Raw genomic sequence first — 20,406 nt, 5'->3', positions numbered from 1 at the left:
GTGTCTGGAAGCATCCAGAGTGCAACATATGCAGTTGATAACATGAAGAAAACATTAGTGGCTGCTTTGCCTTCCATATAGGAAAACGGGCAGAGATTGCCCTACTTACAATTCTTTTTATGAGCAGCTACCCTAAATTCAGAAACATGTGTGACAATCAATCATTCATTCATGCACAGTCTGTTATGTGTTCAGCTACATGTTAGTACAGCATTTCAGTGCCCTCTCAACATATTTTGCACCTATCTTGACAATGAAATATAAGTCACCCGTCTTAATGGTCAGGACTAGTCTAATAGGATGGGGGAGAATGTGAACATATTTCAGAAAAGGGAAGATTGGAATGTGCAGGTAACAGGTGCAAGACAATCTCATTAGTTCTTCACAAGTTCAGTGTCAGGTCAGCTTATGCTCCGTTATTTCTCACGGAAGCTCAAAATCCTTCCTTCTAAAATTCGCTTCTGCCAATGTCCCATTAATGCTTGCATAGGCAAACTCTTCACATTGTCTTTCATATTGCTTTGCCTCTTTCACTATCAGAGCTTTTTGTTGCAGGTCCCACGTGTCTTCTAAATATATATATAATAATGGTTGGCATATTGTAATGTTCATGCACCCCAAGCTTTCACCCTCATGCAAACTCATCTCAAAAGTACTATGACATGTGTGTGCGCGTACACAGGTGCGAGTGTGGCAAAGGGTGGTGGTTTAGAGTAAGTAACCCTCACAGCCCCATAGATCCATCTGTCACGGGCAGATATTTCTGGAGGGATGGTGTCAGGCTTCTGGGACATGGCTTCCTCCCCACCCCTGCCCCCCTTTGGCCGTAGATAAGCGGAACAACACAAAAAGAGGCTCTTACCAGTTAAAGATTTTAATGATCACGGTGAAAGAACAAATAATCCATTTCTAGGAATGAAGGTGCTCCCAGTTAAGGGTTCCACCCACTTCCCCCCGAGTTACTTCTGCATCTTGCAACCTGATCTCGCAACCACTGAGCTTTCTGTGCAGCCACCTTATCTGCCCTCCTTGACCTTGGGCTGTGTGGATGTACACGCTTCAGTGAAAGGGAGTCTGTTAAGTCTCTCTCTCCCAGTTCTTCTTCTCCTAGCTGTTCACCACCCAGTTCTTCCCAACTTTTCTCTTCTGAACTATGTCCCTCTGTGAACCACTGTTCCAAATCTATACTGTCCCACTGTTTCTGGGAAGATTTAGGATCCTCATCAGGAGCAGGGGGAGGAAGACGCTCCCACCATTCCTAATCAATGCAGCCTTCCTCAGCACGGTCCCTGACAGATGGTCTCATGGGTTTGGTTCCAGTGGTGGTGGACACCCCGAATGTGAGCAGCAGAAAATTAATAGCGATGGCTTTACTTTCGATGAGGGTTCATTTTTGACAGGCATTCTTTGGTGTGACCTGGTGTCGTGTGATGTCTAATTAAACAACAGAACTTAAAGGCAACTATAGTGAAATGCAGGGTATAAAAAAGTTTTGTGAGATCATTTGTCTGATAGTTGGGCGAAGAATTCAAACCTAACAAAAAAGGATTAATTCCAACACAGAAATAGAAAATCGTGAAAATTTAGTGTGACCCTAGAGCTTATTATCAAGCGTTAATGAAAGCCTACAGATAATGGCTTTAGATTCAGATTTTTACCACAGAACTCTAGTGTACATATTACAAAAATACTACAATAATTAAGGGGAATTACTACAATTTATGCTGCAGGAGTATATTTTTAAATCAAAGCTCCCCCTTCTATTTAATGTATTGAATTTAATAAGAAGTTAACCTTTCAGAGACTGACTCAAAGGCTTATTACATTTTTTTATACAAAATGAAGCTGCATTAATTTTAGGAGTTCGTTACAGTTATAAGAATGAGTAATACCCAAGTGCAGTCAACTGTAATATGCCAAAATTCAATAAAAATATTAGTCTAACCATAACTATACAGCACTGTACATTTTAATAACACAGACAGAGAAAGGAATCATTTTAGCACCATGAGAATAATAATTTAGGAACTCATCCTCTAATCAAAGAAATGGGGCAGGGGATATTATGTGAATTCTGAACCTGCTGAGTGCTAATAAAATAAAATAATGGAGGGGAGTTTTCCCCCCCAATTTGTCATCTAACAAAAGTGCAATATGTCATGTCAGCACATTGCCAATACAAAAATGACATGGTAAAAGTATGTCAAAAGCAGTGGCGTAGCGTGGGGGGTGCAGGGGGGGCCGGCCGCACCGGGCACAACATCTGGGGGGGGGCACGCTCACCGCCTCCGGAGTCACCGAAGAGCCTCGGGCGCAGGCTGTAGCAGAGCCCCATGTCTCGCGGAACCGACGAGCTGTGCGCGCGTCTGGGCTGAAGACGTCCGGCAGGCAGCGGCTCTCAGCGCTCACCGCGGTCCGGGCGCGCCAGGCAGCCCCTCCTCACAGCCCCGCCGCCGCCGCTGCTGCTGCTGCAGCTGCTGGGCCATGTTGCATTTTCCTCGCCTCTCTGCCCTCCTCCTCCTCCGGGCAAGCGGCGTCATTTGGGCGGCAGCGCCAGCGGCAACTCGCCTCAGATCACCTGACACGGACCCGCCGCCGCCGCCGTGGCTACCTTACCATAAATACCCCAGCCCAGGCAGCAGCAAGAAGAAGCTGGCAGCGGCGGCAGGTTAGGGGTTAGGGGGCGCAAATTACTTGCCTTGCCCCGGGTTAGGGGGCGCAAATTACTTGCCTTGCCCCGGGTGCTGACAACCCACGCTACGCCGCTGGTCAAAAGGAAGTCAGCAGGCAATTTCACACAGTCAGAACCGGGGCTTGCCATATTTAGATTGAAGAAAGCATGCTGCAACTGTGCTCCAAAGTCTTGCCTTGGTGATGGGAGGATGTGGAGTCTGGAGCGATTTACCACATCCATCACCATATCTACATATTGCAACATCTGTGCATCACAAGTGAAAGAATAATAATAATTAAGGGATGCCAACATCAACCATGGCAGGGCACCCAGGGTCAGCAAGCAATAGGATTTGCTTCACCGTGCTGTGTTGGGGTACCAGGCCTGGCAATGGGGCTTGCCGTCACTTTATACACATCATGTATCTAATTATGAGGGAGTCAATGCTGATTCTAATGACTTTCTAATTTGCTTTTAAGGGTTCAGTGAAAAGAGGAAAGAGAGGCGGCTGCTGGGGAAAGGAGCATGAGGGGCAGAATTACCTTTTTACTGTGTCTTCCTAGTAAGCTCCCTCTCTGCTTCTGGGTGTGTGCTTTAGAAAGCCCTTTTAATTTCATCAAGCATTTTAGGATCTGTTTCTCCTACTTTTTTGCTGTCTTCCTTTGTTTTAATCCTGCTATGTTTTTTATTAGAATTATCATTATTCTTAAATATTATTATTTTTACCCTTCAAGGGCAGCTGACGACTATTAAAAAAAAAAGTACCAGAAAACAGTTAAAACAGATTGCAAGAGTTCTAAAATATATACCTCACGTGTAAAAGGCCAGGATAAAGAGTTGTACAGTGGTACCTTGGGTTAAGTACTTAATTCGTTCTGGAGGTCCGTTCTTAACCTGAAACTGTTCTTAACCTGAAGCACCACTTTAGCTAATGGGGCCTCCTGCTACCGCCGGGCCGACGGAACACAATTTCTGTTCTCATCCTGAAGCAAAGTTCTTAACCCGAGGTACTATTTCTGGGTTAGCGGAGTCTGTAACCTGAAGCGTATGTAACCCGAGGTACCACTGTATCTTCAGCATACAACAAAAAATATGTACCTTTGTGGGGAGGGAATTCCACAGAGAACACCCTCTGCCAATCTTAACACCCAAGAGGGTCTGTAAGGAAGGAGATATTCTTTCAGATGGTATAGGCCCAAGTTGCTGCATATAGTTCAGCTCTAGCTACCAAAAAGAGCACCTTTAATTGGACCCGGAAACTGACTGACAGCCTGTTTTATGTGATATATTTTTATTGTCTTTTTTGTTCCTGTACTTACAATTTGTTTTTGTATTTTTAAAAGTGGAACATTTCCTCCTCCTCTTCTGACTACAAAATAGTCTGGAGACTTTTACAGCTTCATTTGCACCTTCTCCAACTGCCCCGAAAATGCCGAGACTGTCACAAAAACCCCTAAGCCATCACTGCTTCTCACTTTGTCATGCAGAATCCCAAATTCCCAAATGCAAGCCTTCCCCCCCACTCCACCCCCCAAAAGAAACTCAAATCTTTCCCCACCTTTTCATTCATTGCTCCTTCCATCTTCTGGCCAGGGAAAGAGAGAAGAAGCAATCTACTTTGGGTTCTCATTTGCTTGCTCTTACGAGCTGCTCAACAACAACATGCACAATGGGAAGGATCTGCTCTGCATCCAAACCTCTTAGGTCCCTGCCCAGCGTGGTGTAGTGGTTAAGAGCGATGGACTCATAATCTGGTGAACCGGGTTCACGTCTCCGCTCCTCCACATGCAGCTGCTGGGTGACCTTGGGCCAGTCACACTTCTCTGAAGTCTCTCAGCCCCACTCACCTCACAGAGTGTTTGTTGTGGGGAAGGAAGGGGAAGGAGAATGTTAGCCGCTTTGAGACTCCTTAAGGGGAGTGAAAGGTGGGGTATCAAGTCCAAACTCCTCCTCCTCCTCCTCTTCTTCTTCTTCTTTGTGACAGCCTGGGATTTGGACTCGGATGCTGAACCTGAGGAATCCCAGCCTGCACAGGAGTCCCCGCCTCCTGAGCCGGGGCTGGGGCTTGAGCCTGAAGGGTCCTCACCTGTGCTGGATCCTCAGGTGCAGGCACTAGCTGAGTCTGCTCTGGCTCCTGAGATGATGGAGGACCCATTGCCTGCAGGTGCTCCACTCTCAGCCCCGTCAGGGGAAGCTGAGGTTGCCTCTGGGTCCAGTAATCCTCCAGCCTCTCCTGAGCTGCAGAGGCTAAGGGCAGGGAGGCGGAGGGAACTAAGTTCTCGCAGGAGGAGTGCTCACCTCCAGGCCAGGAGAGGTGAGTCACCTGTGGACCGGGGCCGCCCTATGCCTCGGGGCAGATAAAAGTCAGTCAGCCCCAGTCCCAAGTTGCAGGAGCAACTTTGTAGGTTGCCAGTTCCTGCCTGAACCCTGTCCTGTGCCTCCTGACCTCACCTGACTCCCTGCCCTGCACCCAGCTTCACCTTTTCTGGACTGCCTTCATATTGCAGCTTTGACCCTGGACTCGGACCTCGCCTCTCGGTTGACACACGGGACCAGCACATTCTTCTTCTTTGCACTGCTGCCTCACCTTTCATTGCCAGTTTCGTTTGAGAACCTGAAATGTCACTGAGTCATCACTGCCTGTGTATAGCGGTCATTTCCACTTTGGCTCCTGCTTTGAGGGAGGTGCAGACTTGGCTCCCTCTATGACTAAAATGAAAGACTAGATTCCTAGAGGAAGGAGATTTGGGGAGGGGTCCTTTAGAGCAAAAATGCCACCCTCCAAAGCCACTTCCTGCCTTTTTTCTTATGTGGGCAGGAAAAGAGCATCGCTCTCTCCCCTGAGCTGAATCACAGGCAACTTTTAAAATCTGATTAGTCTCCCCATTTTGTGGATTTGGGTGAAGGGGAGTCCCAGTGCAGCTGGGAGAGGGGATGCCTGGGGCAGAGGTGTCTGTGCAGCTGATAATGTCCCTGTTTTCATCTGAGGAATGTTGGAGGGTATGTTTCTGCCACCTTAATATCTACATTGAAATGCCCAAACTCACTTAATAGAGGTCAAACCTGAGTCAAAAAGCCAGATGAGAAACTGAAAAGTCAGATAAGATTAATTATGCTGTCTACCCACATCTATTCTTAGAGCAGGGAGTGGTGGAGAGAGGGGACATCAATAATTTCCAATTATTCATGACTTCAGCTCAGTCCTTGAGTCTAGCCATCCATATTCCTCATCACCCCCATTTTCATGAGCTATCACATAGTCCTGCATTTAGTGATTGCATACATCATGAAACTAGACAACCCTTCTTTAGACTAATCTAGAACCCATTTTGGATGTGGGCATCTCTTGAAATGTGTGACTTTGATATTTTTAACGTTGGTGGAGCAGCTGAATCATTAAGAACACTTTCTCTGCAGGCTTTCAGATTTGCAGCTGTGCCTGCTCTTGCTGAACAAAAATAATTCCTACAGGCTATATGGAGCCCGACTTTCCCATGTCACTGCTGTTTCTGCACCAAGCAACAGAACTCTGTTGAGGAAAGTACCCTCTCTGCCAACTCTGGAATCATTGTTGTGTATGGGCTGTTTTCTTAAAACTAAAATAATGATTCAGTCTTGGTACCGAATACATTGCCTCAGAGAGATCTGTATTCAAACATTTTGTGAAGGGGAAATATGTATAAAACTGGCCTATTCATAGCTTTCAGAATTCTGATATAAGCCTTAAGCCAGTGCTTAAATTGTCATTCTGAGAACATGTTTGACTTGTATCCTCAGTTCATGTTGTTTTCTTCCTCTCTACAGAGGGACTGTAGCTGAGAAAGTACATATATGTGTATTCTTTAGTGCGTTCCCCCTTCTCACATTTTCTCTATTATTCTGTTTTGGAAATTGCTTTGAGGTATTTTTAATCAAGAAATTGTATGAATTAATACATTAATACATGATAAATAAATAAATAAATAAATAAATAATACATAAGGAGCTAGATCCTACCAGTTCGCAGAGACAACTCTCAGTAAACTTGGCACTGATGGCTAGGCTGCAAAATTGCATATTGCTGGATTACCAGAAAGATGCCAGCCATGTCCAGAATCTATAATCAGCTATTTAAACCAGTAAAGGTAAAGGTAAAGGGACCCCTGACCATTAGGTCCAGTCATGACCGACTCTGGGGTTGCGGTGCTCCTCTCGCTTTATTGGCCAAGGGAGCCGGCGTGAAGCTTCCGGGTCATGTGGCCAGCATGACTAAGCCGCTTCTGGCGAACCAGAGCAGTGCACGGAAACACAGTTTACCTTCCCACCAGAGCAGTACCTATTTATCTACTTGCACTTTGACATGCTTTTGAACTGCTAGGTTGGCAGGAGCAGGGACTGAGCAACGGGAGCTCACCCGTCACGGGGATTTGAACTGCTGACCTTCTGATCGGCAAGTCCTAGGCTCTGTGGTTTAGCCCACAGTGCCACCCACGTCCATTTAAACCAGTAACTAAATATAAAAAATATGATTATAATTATCATCATTATTAATTGTTTTGGGTATCTAAAATACAGTACATCATTTGAAATAAACATGCATAAGAAAGAGAGAAGCTGACCTATATTAATGAGCTATTTCAGAAATGGCAGGTGCCTTGCAAGAGAGTTGCATAGAGCCACATCATGGCTGAACTTGCAGTTTCTCAGATAATTTTCCTATTATTCCAATTTTCCTTGACAGTTAAAATAGCGCTGCATTTACATCCCCCATGAGGGCGAAGGGTTCATTTAACAAGGGACTTTTTGGTTTAGTGAAATTATTACAAAGGAAAGGCTAGCTATTTAGCATTGATCTCTCAAACAGCACACACATTTAATGGGATCAATTTGAGAACCTTTGTAAATTAAACCATTCATTACAACTTGAGCAAGTGAGAAAGGCCTCAAACTGAAGTTGGTTCCCATGATCAATACGGGCAGAAAGATGTGAGAGATCGCAGTTTGAAGACAAGAACCATTGTAGTCTTTTAAAATCCCTTATATTCATTAAGTTAAAGTAATCCCGTTGCAGTTTGAGTCTTAGGAGCAGTGGTTTTTTTTTCTGGGGGGACGCAGGGGTATGCATACCCCTAAACACTTTGTGAATCTTTGTACTTTTGTCCATTTACTGTATTTATTTTTGCCGATTTGAACTATAAAATGGTGATTTTCTTGAGTCAAAATGAGAGTACCCTTAAACATTTTTTAGGGGGGAAAAGAGCATGGAATACCAGTGCAGAGTTCAGCTTTCAGGTGGGGTGGTGAACTTGTGGCACTTCAGGTGGTACTGGCTACAGCTCCCATCTTCCCTGGCCCCTGGTTGTCGTGGTGAGTTGTAGTCCAATAACATCTGAGAGGCCACAGCTCAGGCACTAGTGCTACAGAGGGACTGTAGCTGAGAAAGTACAAATATGTGTATTCTTATGTGGCACTAGGTCAATTTTCAAATTCATAGAGAGTGGAACGTATAAGAGAAGCCAAGCAGTAGTTATATGGAAGACACTGATATAAAAATGATCAAATCATTGACAGTCATGACTGTTGCACATGGAAATCTAAATTAATATTTTATCTTCGCTCTATCAAAAAACCTGTATTGTATGGATGATCTGAACCTCGCATAATGTGCAAAGCAAAATGAACTGCATGTGTTAAAAGGATTTATCAGCTTTCCGCTGAACTACATTCTCGGTGAAATATTTTCAGTAGACAGCCAGTGAGATTATTTTTGGAAGCTCTGGCCCCTATGAGATAAGTGCTTTATCTGGCCTCCAGACCAAAGTGCTTACTTCAGATCTCTTTCATTCCAGCAATATACATTTCTTTATAGAAACAGAAATGTGCTGCCTGTCTTGCTTCCTGTGCGGGAAACTGAAAGACATTGTTTGTATATATCATACATGAAGATGAGGCATTAGATGTAGAGCTGGATTTTTTGAAGTTCTATGGCGGCTATAGTTAATTTCTTCCATCTGCTTCCACCTTCAATAAGTGAGGAAAATAAACTTGTCAAGATATGGTTAACCATGTTTTGCATAAGGGAAAAAAATCCCACTGTAAAAAAAAACCCCAAGTCTTATCAGGGTGAATCTACACATTTTCAATTGACATGAGGCCATGGCCAAAAAGGGGTCCCCTGTGTTGAATACTGCTTCCCCCACCAACAAAACAAAAACAAACAAACTTGTAACCCCTATAACTTATCCCATGTCATGACACCATCACATTGGTCATCACTTGTAGAAGGTGTCTTAAAAAGGAAGAAAGACAGGACACATTATAAAGGAGGGGGGAAGGGTTTCACATATTGACCAGCCCATTGTCATGTCCATTCTTAAAAGATTGTTTTAAAGTAGTTTTTCAACCTAGACCTTCTTCATTACCTTTGCCCAGTTAGAAGTTTCTTTCTTTAAAGGCAAAAGTATCATTTACTCAACTTGTATATTTTAGAATACGCATTGATGCTGTGTCAATGCAGCCGTGAAAAATCAGTGTTACCTCTCAGAGTTCTTTTGTTTCTGATCCATCAAATACAATGGATTCAAATGTATGTATTCGCCACCCTGGGGATTTGCTACTTGTATTTCCTATAGTTTCTATTGCTCACAGATTATTACTGAGTTTCACCAGCAGCACAGCTGCTGACATGATTTGACACACATCTCTTTGGTAACTTACTTGCTTTGAAACATCCAACGATTTTATCCCCCTGTCTTTATATCCCACCCATCTTCTGTCATGGAACGCAAGGCAATGGTCACACAGTGACCAAGCAGCCACCCACCAAGGTGTTGACTAGACCCAGATTTGCTCAGCTTCAGCCTTGTGTGCCTTCAGACCACACTCAAAGAAGTACTGTGTGCACATCCAGCATGTTATGTGATCAAGCAGATCTCTAAGCTTCTCCCTGATGTCGAATTTGAAAATATGTTGTTGCCTCCTGCAAATATAGCCTTAAAGATTTTAAAAAACAGACACTCACTTTGTCATCTAGAGAGGCAAATACCAATGTCAAAACCAAGCTCAACGGTCCAGTTCATATGCAGTGGGGCTGTTCCCACAAACCATGGTTTATTTGAGCACAGTTGAGTGACAAGCTCAAGTGGTCCGTCTCCCACATCCATTTCCTTCCTCTAGTGGAGACTTCCTGATTTCTTCAGCTGGTTGCTTGTCAAGTCCAAAACTGGTTTAACATCTCTCTACAAACCAAAGTGAAACAAAACAGTCACCTGTTTTAATTAATGACTGTGCCAAAGCACCATGGTTGCTTATTAAATTTCCTAAAAGTATCTCATTCTTCCCATTTATTTATTTTTTAAAGCAATTTCATAATTTTAGTCCAGGAGATATCAGGATATTGAGGACTCTGGCAGGAAGCAGGCATTTTGGAGACTTTGGGCATTGAGCTTTGATGCCCTCGGATAGCCAAAATTCGTCCCTATGACAGTAATTTAATAGAATATGTTTATGTTGTAGGAGTCAGGCTGCATGTTTTATAGCAGAGATGTGAAGAAGGTGGTCCTGCCTGGAATGTGCAGATCAAGTCATCAGACTTGATAGCCCTTCAATGGATGATGATGACATGGCCGTCAATCCCCAAGTATCTCCCCACCGCCACACACAAAAAGCCTAGTCAGGAGGTCTCAATTCATATTTGGCCTTACGAGAGAGGTTTGTTAGACTTCTGAGAGACACAAAACATCCAGAATGACCACTATATAGTTTTCAAGTTTTTTGTGTAAATGTAGCTGTCATGCTTTTTGGGCACATAGCCTCAGTGCCTCACATCAACTGGTACTTAACTTCTTCAGAACACCCTGGAAGGAATCAGGTGGCTAATGGCTCTAGATCAGGGATGCTCAAACTGTGGCACACAGGCTTCATTCAGGTAATCCACAAGAGGTCTATATTAAATATTCACAATTATCTTTAATTGTAAAATTTTAATTGCGTCTTTTTAAATTCTATTACCAATCTGAATTCTATAGATATAAATGCAATTAAAAATCATACAGCATCTAGCACAGTGCATAACAATTGCTGCAACAGGCAGAAAAATAATTAAGTGGTCCACCTCAGTGATTTTCAAGAGGTCTGTGAGGAACCACTGCTCTAGATATTGGACTTAAAAGCTGGATCTGAACGCAAACTATTTCCAGAGGGTTTTTTTGGGGGGGGGGGTTAATACAAAAGTACTTCCAAGATAAGGAACATAGTAGTTCCTTCCTGAAACTGTACTTTGAGGCACATGCAACAATTACAACCAGATAAACATACTCAAAATAACAACTGAATTGCCTTAGTTATTTTGCAGTGTTACACCAAAGATGTCTAATACCCCTCCTTGCACTTGATAAACAGCCCCCATTAATTTTTACTGTTTGAAAAGACTGTCACATTGATTTTGCTTAAAACTGAAATATTTGGGAATTGAAATGTTTATTTATATGCCTTTATTCTGATTTTTGTTGACTTGATCTCTCTCCAGTTTGTGAGCCCTGTTGAGCCTTGTTTTCGGTAGGAAATCTAAACCTAAAAACGGAAATCTAAACCTTAAAACAAAACTGTGTTCCCATCACACAGTGTTGATTAAACCAATGTAAGTTTCATATTCATCCAGCAGCCTCCTTTAAAGTATTGCATCCAATATGCTAACAGTATAATTATCTGAAAGACAATTATAATTTAGCAGCAAAATGAGAAATGTACTATAATTCCACCCAACACATAGACAAATTTTATAACTACCAACTAATTATTAGCGTGGGCTGTAAAATGACAGTTCACCAATGCTGACAACATTTCTCTACTTGAAACATTTTAGCATTGCAACATTTCAGCCTTTAATCTTCTGTCATTACTTGAGTTTTCAATGAGGTGCCTTTTCTTCATAGTCAACCTGTATCTCACTAAAAGGAGGCAGCAGTAACCCTAAAAGATTTTTTCACTTTCCTTACAAAGAGTGCAATCCTATACATATCTACCACACACCACAATAATCTGCCAAATTCCCACCCTCACCAGTACTATTACCAAAATTAAACCAAATAGAATTCAATGGGATTTACTCCCAGGCAAGATGGCAGCCTTAAATACTTTAAGCCACTGCTTAGAAGTTGGCTCACAATTCCTCAGAGTAAATGCATTACCGCAACTTGGGAAATATTTTGTGGATCAGCAGTGGGTGCAGTGGGTCCATTGTTTTTCCCCATAAAGGCATACTATTATCAAGCATCTTTGTGTGGCCAACACTCTCCCCATACAGATACATTTCCACCATAAAACTGTTGAATCGTATCCCATCTACAGTGGTACCTCGGGTTAAGAACTTAATTCGTTCTGGAGGTTTGTTCTTAACCTGAAACTGTTCTTAACCTGAAGCACCACTTTAGCTAATGGGGCCTCCTGCTGCTGCTGTGCCACCGCCGCACGATTTCTGTTCTCATCCTGAAGCAAAGTTCTTAACCCGAGGTACTATTTCTGGGTTAGCGGAGTCTGTAACCTGAAGCGTCTGTAACCTGAGGTACCACTGTATTTAGTACCACAGTATTTAGGTACCACAGTGGATTTAGTGGAGCCAAACAACTCTTGAAAGGTATAAAGGGAAGTTGTGAAAAATATTGTATAAACTAATATCACCAGCATATTTAAGATAGATAAGAATGATGGGTTTAGAAGGTAACTTATATTTCAGGTCTCAGCCTCAGTTCACTATTTTTAAATTGGGAATAATAATAGTAATCACTACATCATAGGCATATCAGAGGGATGAAATGCTAACTGTATGTATACAGTATTAATTCTATCAATGTTTAATTTTATTTAATGATAATTTTTTCTAAGTTTTTAGCATTTCTTGTTTTTATCTGTAAGTTGCCTTGAGTCCAGTCAAACAAAAGGCAATGTAGTAATAATAATAATAATAATAATAATAATAATAATAATAATATTCTCAGAATATGAAGCACTGCATAGATTTTTATCTCCCCCCTCAGAAGAGTTCAGGCTGGTCTCAGTAGAGAAACAGAAAATATTAACACCTTCCACAAGCTGATTGTGTGACTTACCTGCTAGTTTGGTATTATTTCTGTATTTCTGTGTTGTTGTATCAGTCAATTTTAAAACTACACGCACCTCTACCAAGGGTGCTTATTAAAAGATCCCAACTACTCATTGTTAGTAAGAATCTAGAATCTGCCCCTTCTCTCCCTCCACATTGGCCAAAGCCAGGCAAAGCCCTGAGGCAACTTCCAGGCCCATTCTCTCTGGGATACACTATTGTTTTCTTTGCGTTGCTGAACATTTGGGCTTTTGCAAAGGGGCAGGAGGAGGCCCCTCTTAGAACAACATTCACTACCCCTCCACCATGCACCACACCTAAGAAAACAAAATGTGGGGAATAATTTAGAAAGCATCTTGGCAAGGGTTCTGGTTCAGACAAAAATAACAGCAGGAACGACATTTAATTGTTCTTCCCCCCTCCTCTTCCTGCCTTTTGTGTGTGTGGGGTTGTTGTTCTTGTTTGTATTGAAAATGCTACTTAACACATTCTGATATGTGCTAATGAGGGAGCAGGAGAAGAAAGAGGCAACGGAGTTGTCTGCAGAAAAGAAGGCTGTGCAAGATGCAGAAAATGAACAAAGGGGAACCTGCAAAGGGAAGCCTTAAAAATAAACAAAACACAGCAATATTGGGTTTGGCATCAAAGGATATGAGCTGCTGGAAGAGAAAATGGCAGATTTTCAAGTCTCCTTTTTTAAAAAAGTGCCACACTTTTTAACAACAACAACAAAAGTGGTGCGGGTACTGCCTACCCATGAGAACCTCCTGAAAAAAAGCACTGCCATTAAACACAAAATGTCTCTTGGACTCCAGTCATTAACACACTTACTTGAGAATAAGCAAAATTAAGATCTGTGGCTACTGCAGATTTCACCGCAAAATTCCTTGCGTCAAATGGGCATCCAGTTTCAATGAACTGGAATTATCAGGGGAAGTTACTTCCCCTTTTTTCTTAACCTGTAAATTTACACAGGTAAAAGTTAATAGGTACTCATAATCCCTACTCATTTTCATGGGAAAATTAAATCATCTCACCCATTAATAGCAATGGGATTTAATGGTGCTTCAGTTTGGACAGATTAGATAGAAAAGTTGCCAGCATATTCACATATTTGGCAAAGGTATTAATTGACAAGAAAAGATGTGTTACCTATTGTCAGATACTGACTTTCTGGGGGTCTCTTTTCATTGGCTGCTGCAAGGAGTCCTCCATAAGTGCTTCCAAAGATAGCTATCAATGGTTATGATAATGCCCTTATTTCATAGCTTTATTATTTACTTTATAGTTATTTTATCCTTCGTTGTATTGCTTCTTTATCCTTGATTCTGCCTTTTATTTGCTGTGTTTCATATACATAATATTTGCAATATTTCTACTTGCAAATTTGATTTCTTGAGTTCATCTGAAATTTCGTCGTGGCTTTCTTTTGCTACGAACAATCAAAATTTGACCTGACCTGAATTGAGCTACATTAATTGGAGCAATTTACTCTGGATTTCCACTGACAAAACGGAACCAGCACCAGCTTGGTCCATTGTACATAGTTCTCAAACTCAGGAGAGTACACTTCTTGCTTGTCTGCTTCTCCAAACCTATGGTTGAGAGAAGCTGCCAATTTATGCATTAAAAATGTCTTTTTTCCTTGCCACTCTTGGTATGATTAACACAAAATAAAAATTATCAGTTATAACTGATAATAACATTATTATTTTTTCTAGGTCCACTAGCACATCTGAAAACAAACAAACAAACAAACCTAGTTTTAAAACAAAAAGAGAGTCATGTAGGACATAATTTTTTATTCTGAAATGATCTCTGGCCACAACAATAAATGTAACAAACATTCACTAAAACAGTCTTAACTCCTGTCATCAGCTATACAATACGTAAGTATTATAAAACTGGCCACTAGAATTAAAACCCACTACAACATATTTAATGTGAAGTGGCTGTTGACAGCAGCAGCATCTCACATAAATTTTTACATACATATATACACAATCCACATTCAGTCATTTTTTTTCACATGTTTTCAGTACACACAGTTGCAGCATATTACAGTCACGTGTCTAAGTTGTTGCTCTTTATTTTTCAAGAAAAAGAAATCCAATGTACACCTTAGACGTAATTGTAGCAGTGGAGCTGAGTAAATACGATGACTTTTTTCATATTACTTTGTATTTTGTAGCACAGATGTACAAGCCCCCTAGAAACAATGTTATTTCACAAATGCTTTCTTTATTTCAATGCTACTGTAGCATCTCAAGTGGGCAATGCAAAAATATTTACTTACATAAAAATCTTTCTTAAAACGGATTTATGTTTACCAGCTACCTCTGTTTGGAAAACCAAAGATTTTTATGAAAAATAGACAGAATCGAAGAACTCCGACATGTGCCTAAAGATTATAACGCAGCCCGTTGCTACTTTAATAAACACAACCCTCCCACAATTGTTGCTGTCCAGCCTCCATTCATTTCAATGGCACTTCCACACGGTTTCACACAAGTCCCATTCTAATAAATGGAGGCTGCCTGATGGTAGCCATGAAGCGCCATTTAAAAAAGAAAAAAACATTCCTAAGGAGTCCTTCATGACCCCAAACCACCCAGCAAGGTAAAATGGGCATTAAAATGCCTTGCACCCAAATTGTAAAAACCCCTGGCCACGTTTATTGGAGCCAGGCACGTAGAAAAGGAATGCACTTTGGTTCATACCAAATGCCCTGGGATTAATTCTCACTATAAAATGAAACAGTTTGAGGTAATTTTTTTTCCTTTTTACAAATACAGTTGATTCTGCCTAGTGCTGTCATAACAAAACAAAGAAAAACATAGTTCTTAAAAGAAAAGAAACCAGTCTGATGTTAAGGTTACCGCTAACTACTACGAGGTGCCATCTTTAACCCTTGAAAGAGCATGAAAATTCCTACAAGAGAGTATTCTGTTCCATCACTAAGTAGTAGGATTGCCTTATGATCTATATTAAGGCTTTGAAAACACAGGGCAAAATCAGCCAGAAACTTCTCCTGCTCATGTCCAATGGATATAACCGAGGGTCGCCCCAAAAAGGACCCTGGAGTGCTCTTGCAGAACTGCCCTTCATTTCACCGGGGCGTATGCAACGGCGGGAGAGGCTCCTAGTGGATTGTGCTCATGGAAACGTATTTAAGACAGGTACCGTGCTTTTAAAAAAAATAAGATTTCAACCTTACTACATAGTACAGCGTTCAAAGGGTTAAATAGACAACGTTGCATGCTCCACAACATGGTGTTGTTCGTAACAAAAGGCACATTGTTAACATCAAGGGCACAATTTCAACCCTCTACATATCTTGCACTCCTCTCGCTCCCCCAGCTCATCCTCCCGGTTGCATCGACACACTGGAGAAGGGATCGGCCAGCACTCCAGCGGCGCAAGAGCCGGCCGAAATGAGACTGCAGCCAAACACAAGACAACACCGTGCTATTTCTACTTTTGCAAAGGAGCTCAGATGTCCCCAGACAATGGCAACATGTGAGGCTAAGCAATGTTTCCAAGCCAACAACTATCAGCCCCAACTAATTAGAGCCCTTAGACACAAAACCGTGTCAAAGCAAGAGGCAGCATCCTTTTAAATGTTTTTTTTCTCCCCTTCCCTTTCCTCCTTTTCCTTCACCATTCCAATTATAAACACGCTACAGTAAAAAGAAGCCAAGTTACTGAAAATTGTCAGATGGCTGCCTCTTTTTTTTCTTTTTTGTAACATATACAGGAGTTTTTGTTACGTTAGCATTGCTCTGCACACTGTTTTTGGCCTAAAAGTTTCTGGTAGCATCTATGAATATGATCAGCCACAATGCACTACAGTGGTACCTTGGGTTAAGTACTTAATTCGTTCCGGAGGTCCGTTCTTAACCTGAAACTGTTCTTAACCTGAAGCACCACTTTAGCTAATGGGGTCTCCTGCTGCCGCCGTGCCGCCGGAGCACGATTCTTGTTCTCATCCTGAAGCAAAGTTCTTAACCCGAGGTACTTTTTCTGGGTTAGTGGAGTTTGTAACCTGAAGCATATGTAACCCAAGGTACCACTGTATTGGCATTTAAAATCTGGTCATTTGAAGAAGAAAAAAGATAAAATTAAGGGTTTTAGCTCACGAATCATTCGTGATTATTACGTATCTTCCCCATTTATCTATGTTAACATATTCCAAGCTGTGTTAAAAATATAATGGACACGTCAATTTATTTAATCCAATGAATGGGGTTTTTTGGGGGGGAGGGAAGCAACTTCAGCTCCACGCAGAGCTTCTTGTACATACAGATGTGCTCCCTGGAATGCAAGGGCTTCCTCATTCAATTCAATGCAAAATGCCAGACTCCACATATAACCTTTGTTGTTGTGGACTGCCTTAACGTTTAAGTGAAAGGGGAATGTTGTCCTTCCAGGAGGTCCAAGCCCTAGCAGCCCCAAACAGAATCAAGGTCAGTGCCATGGTGAACAAACCAATCGTCATGGGAAGCTATGGATACCGAGATCCCAAAGTCACTTTTACTGATACACTCACAGACTGCATAGCCACACAATATAGAAAGGTGTACATTTAATACTATAAATAATTTAGTGTCATTTGAGGACAAGGAGTTACATTTGCAAAAAAGGGGGGGGGAGATTAAATATTAGCCAATAACTAACATTATTAAACATTATTAATTAGCATCATCTCTTTTAGTCAAGATTTACTTATGGAAGGGGTTGGGGTTGGATGGGTGTTTATTATTATTATCATTATTTTGGCAAGTAGTTTTATTATGTTTCCTGAGAATTCGTCATTTCTTATTGATGCCCATTAACCAAACTTTAAGTGAACGAAAAAATGCTGCTTTCGTTTTCTAAATGAATGATCTGAATTTCAAAAAAAGGAAATGGACCGGAAACTTTCTTGGCTTTCTCTGGGGACCATGCTTTAAGTAGTTATTTTAAGGACGTCTTTACAGGTATTGTAATTAGATCTGTGCATATAAACAACGTTATAATGTTGAAGCTTTCTGCAATCAAACCAAATAATTCTAGCATCCACAAGCCTCTCAATTTAAGCTTGAAACTCTTCAAATATCATTATCAATGCATGCGCGATAAATGTTGTTAAAACCAATTTTGTGCCGGCTTTGGGAAACTAAATTTATAATGCAGAACAAATTTTATCTGAATTATATTATGTTCAGTTGCTACTTGCCAGGGAGAAATCTTAACCTGTTGCAGGTCCTGGCTCTTGGCTCTCCTCCCCCACGAGGAGAAAGCAAGGGGTAACATGGCCTTTACAACATTTAACTTGGTACTCTCTGACCACCTGATAAAAAAATGTATTTCTTGGACAGGAGAAATATGTGAACAGGTCCAAGGTGTCTGAAATAGACCAGGTTAACCTATCACTGCCACTAAGAATGTGAATAAACAGAAAAATCCACATATATGTCTACTTGTTCCTTCAAACTTTTCTTTAACTCCCATGGTGCAACACAAAACTATAATTGTCTTTTAATTTTTCTCCCCATACAAGCTTTTGGAGTATACCAGGGTTACAAAGCACATCCTACACGGAGTCTGCTTTTAAAGTCATCTCACCTCTTAATTTGCTCTTTATAATTATTTTTAAAAAACAATCACATGTACTTGCTTCAACAAGGCTTTTGACAAATCTGAATGTTCCTCTACGAAGGGCATGTGAAGAATAGATGCAACTCCACAGGTTACTAGAAGTCTCACAGACATCCCCTTAAATATTCAAGTAGTATCTCCAGGTATTGGTGGCAGTGCTACACAATGCAACTGTTGCATGAAATACTGGTGTTACACAGGCATTTTCAGCACAAAATGCATACGATGCCAAAAAAAAAAGAACAAACATGCATGTGAGCACATGTTTAAACACTCCAGTACACACATCTGGGAAACCTGACATGCATACACAGGTGTTTAAAGATGTATCCTACAACAATTGTAACACACAGCACAGCGCCAATTGTTAGATAGCATATTGCTTTTTAGAGTTACATTTTAAAAACCCAAATGAAGATTACATCAAAAGCTAAATAATGTCAGCCTCAGAAGGCTGTTTTGATCTAAAGGTACGATGGTCTGTGAGGCAAGAGGCACAACCCACCAGGATGTTCTCTTGTGCAAGCCCCATTATTAAGCTCCTGCACAGATTACAGGGGAGAATTTCCTGGCAGATCGGACCTGAAGACTAATCTGGTTAGATGAAGAAGAGCTGAAGAAGAGTTTGGATTTGATATCCCGCTTTATTACTACCCGAAGGAGTCTCAAAGCAGCTAACATTCTCCTTTCCCTTCCTCCCCCACAACAAACACGCTGTGAGGTGAGTGGGGCTGAGAGACTTCAGAGAAGCGTGACTGGCCCAATGTCACCCAGCAGCTGCATGTGGAGGAGCGGGGAAGCAAACCCGGTTCACCAGATTACGAGTCTATCGCTCTTAACCACTACACCATGCTGGCTCTAGATGTTTTTAAGCATGGGCTAGGTGGCTACCTGACAGGGATGCTGTAGCAGCACGTTTCCTAATGAGCAGAGGGTTGGGCTGGATGACTTTTTAGGTTGCCCCCAACAATTCACCCATCCCCAATCCCTTTTGCTACCATGCTAAGCCAAGCCAAGGTATGGCTTAACCATGAGCCCCAGTTTGACCAACACACTACCTATTGTGGTAGCAGAAAGGATTGGGGAGGAGCAAAGTGGCCACGAGCTCATACCATCTTGCTAAACCAAGGTTTGGCTTAGTGTGTCATGTGAACCCGGCCTATGACAGTCTTGGGGTGGGGGGTGGGGAAGTGAACTTTGTAGAAACATCTGGAGGATACCTAGATGATGCAAAAACGGCTAAGTGATTTTAAGCAAGTAAAAGTGTATGGGGGGGGTAGAATACAAATGTGCATGTCATGGGTTCTAAATGCTTAAAATTCTGCATAAATTATTGTGATTTCCATGACTTTGCCTTCAGAAATGTCATCACATATTAGAGTTCACATCTTCACCTTCCTGCTTTGTAAAAAAAATACATATGACCTGACATTCTAGTATGGGTGCTAGTTCATTTCTGAAGAACATTTTAATCATATTTAAGGATGCTTATACAAATAATAATAATAAATGCTTCTGCTGATTTGAGGGAGAATTGTTAGGAGAGGGCTTGGTGAACCTGGCAATTGTGCATTGCACAAACGTTATCCGCCCACCCATGCACAAGTGCGGTGTTGGGACTGCACTAGTCCTGAGCCAAACCTTTGGAGTTTTAGTTTTGGATAATCTTGCCAAGCCAATAAATTGGGCCTGAACCCATGCTCAGCAAGAGAAATAATCCAGTATGTCTGCATTGTTTATGGAGAATGCATTTCAACACAGTTTGCCCATCCCCTTTCATATTCAAATTTAGCAAGCCACTTTTAGAAATCAGTGGGGCAGAACTGAAAGAGGGGAAAAAAGCGCAGGGGTATATCACCATATGGGGCCCCAATCCTAAAGCTAAATTACATTTGTGCCTAATTTGATACAGCCCATTGGTTCAGGGGTGGTGTTTCCCAACCCCCATTAGCCACAGCCGACCTAGATGATGAGCATTTCAACCCAACAACATCTGGGAGAGGCACCGCATTGG

The 20,406-nt window shown here is 41.7% G+C and overlaps 1 long non-coding RNA gene across 1 annotated transcript; it reads right to left on the bottom strand.

Moving 5' to 3' along the window:
* Positions 1-14,539: 14,539 nt before the first annotated feature.
* Positions 14,540-18,991, bottom strand: LOC128421611 (uncharacterized). Its single transcript, XR_008332357.1, has 2 exons — positions 16,826-18,991; positions 14,540-16,598 (listed from the first exon to the last, which is right to left on the bottom strand). It is a non-coding gene; the product is annotated as an uncharacterized LOC128421611 (long non-coding RNA).
* Between the last annotated feature and the right edge of the window lie 1,415 nt (positions 18,992-20,406).

Source organism: Podarcis raffonei, chromosome 10 (assembly GCF_027172205.1).
Source record: "Podarcis raffonei isolate rPodRaf1 chromosome 10, rPodRaf1.pri, whole genome shotgun sequence".
In the NCBI taxonomy this organism is placed as follows: domain Eukaryota; kingdom Metazoa; phylum Chordata; class Lepidosauria; order Squamata; family Lacertidae; genus Podarcis; species Podarcis raffonei.
The sequence above is the reverse complement of the archived record's forward strand: the minus strand, read 5'-3'. Positions and strand labels throughout refer to the sequence as shown.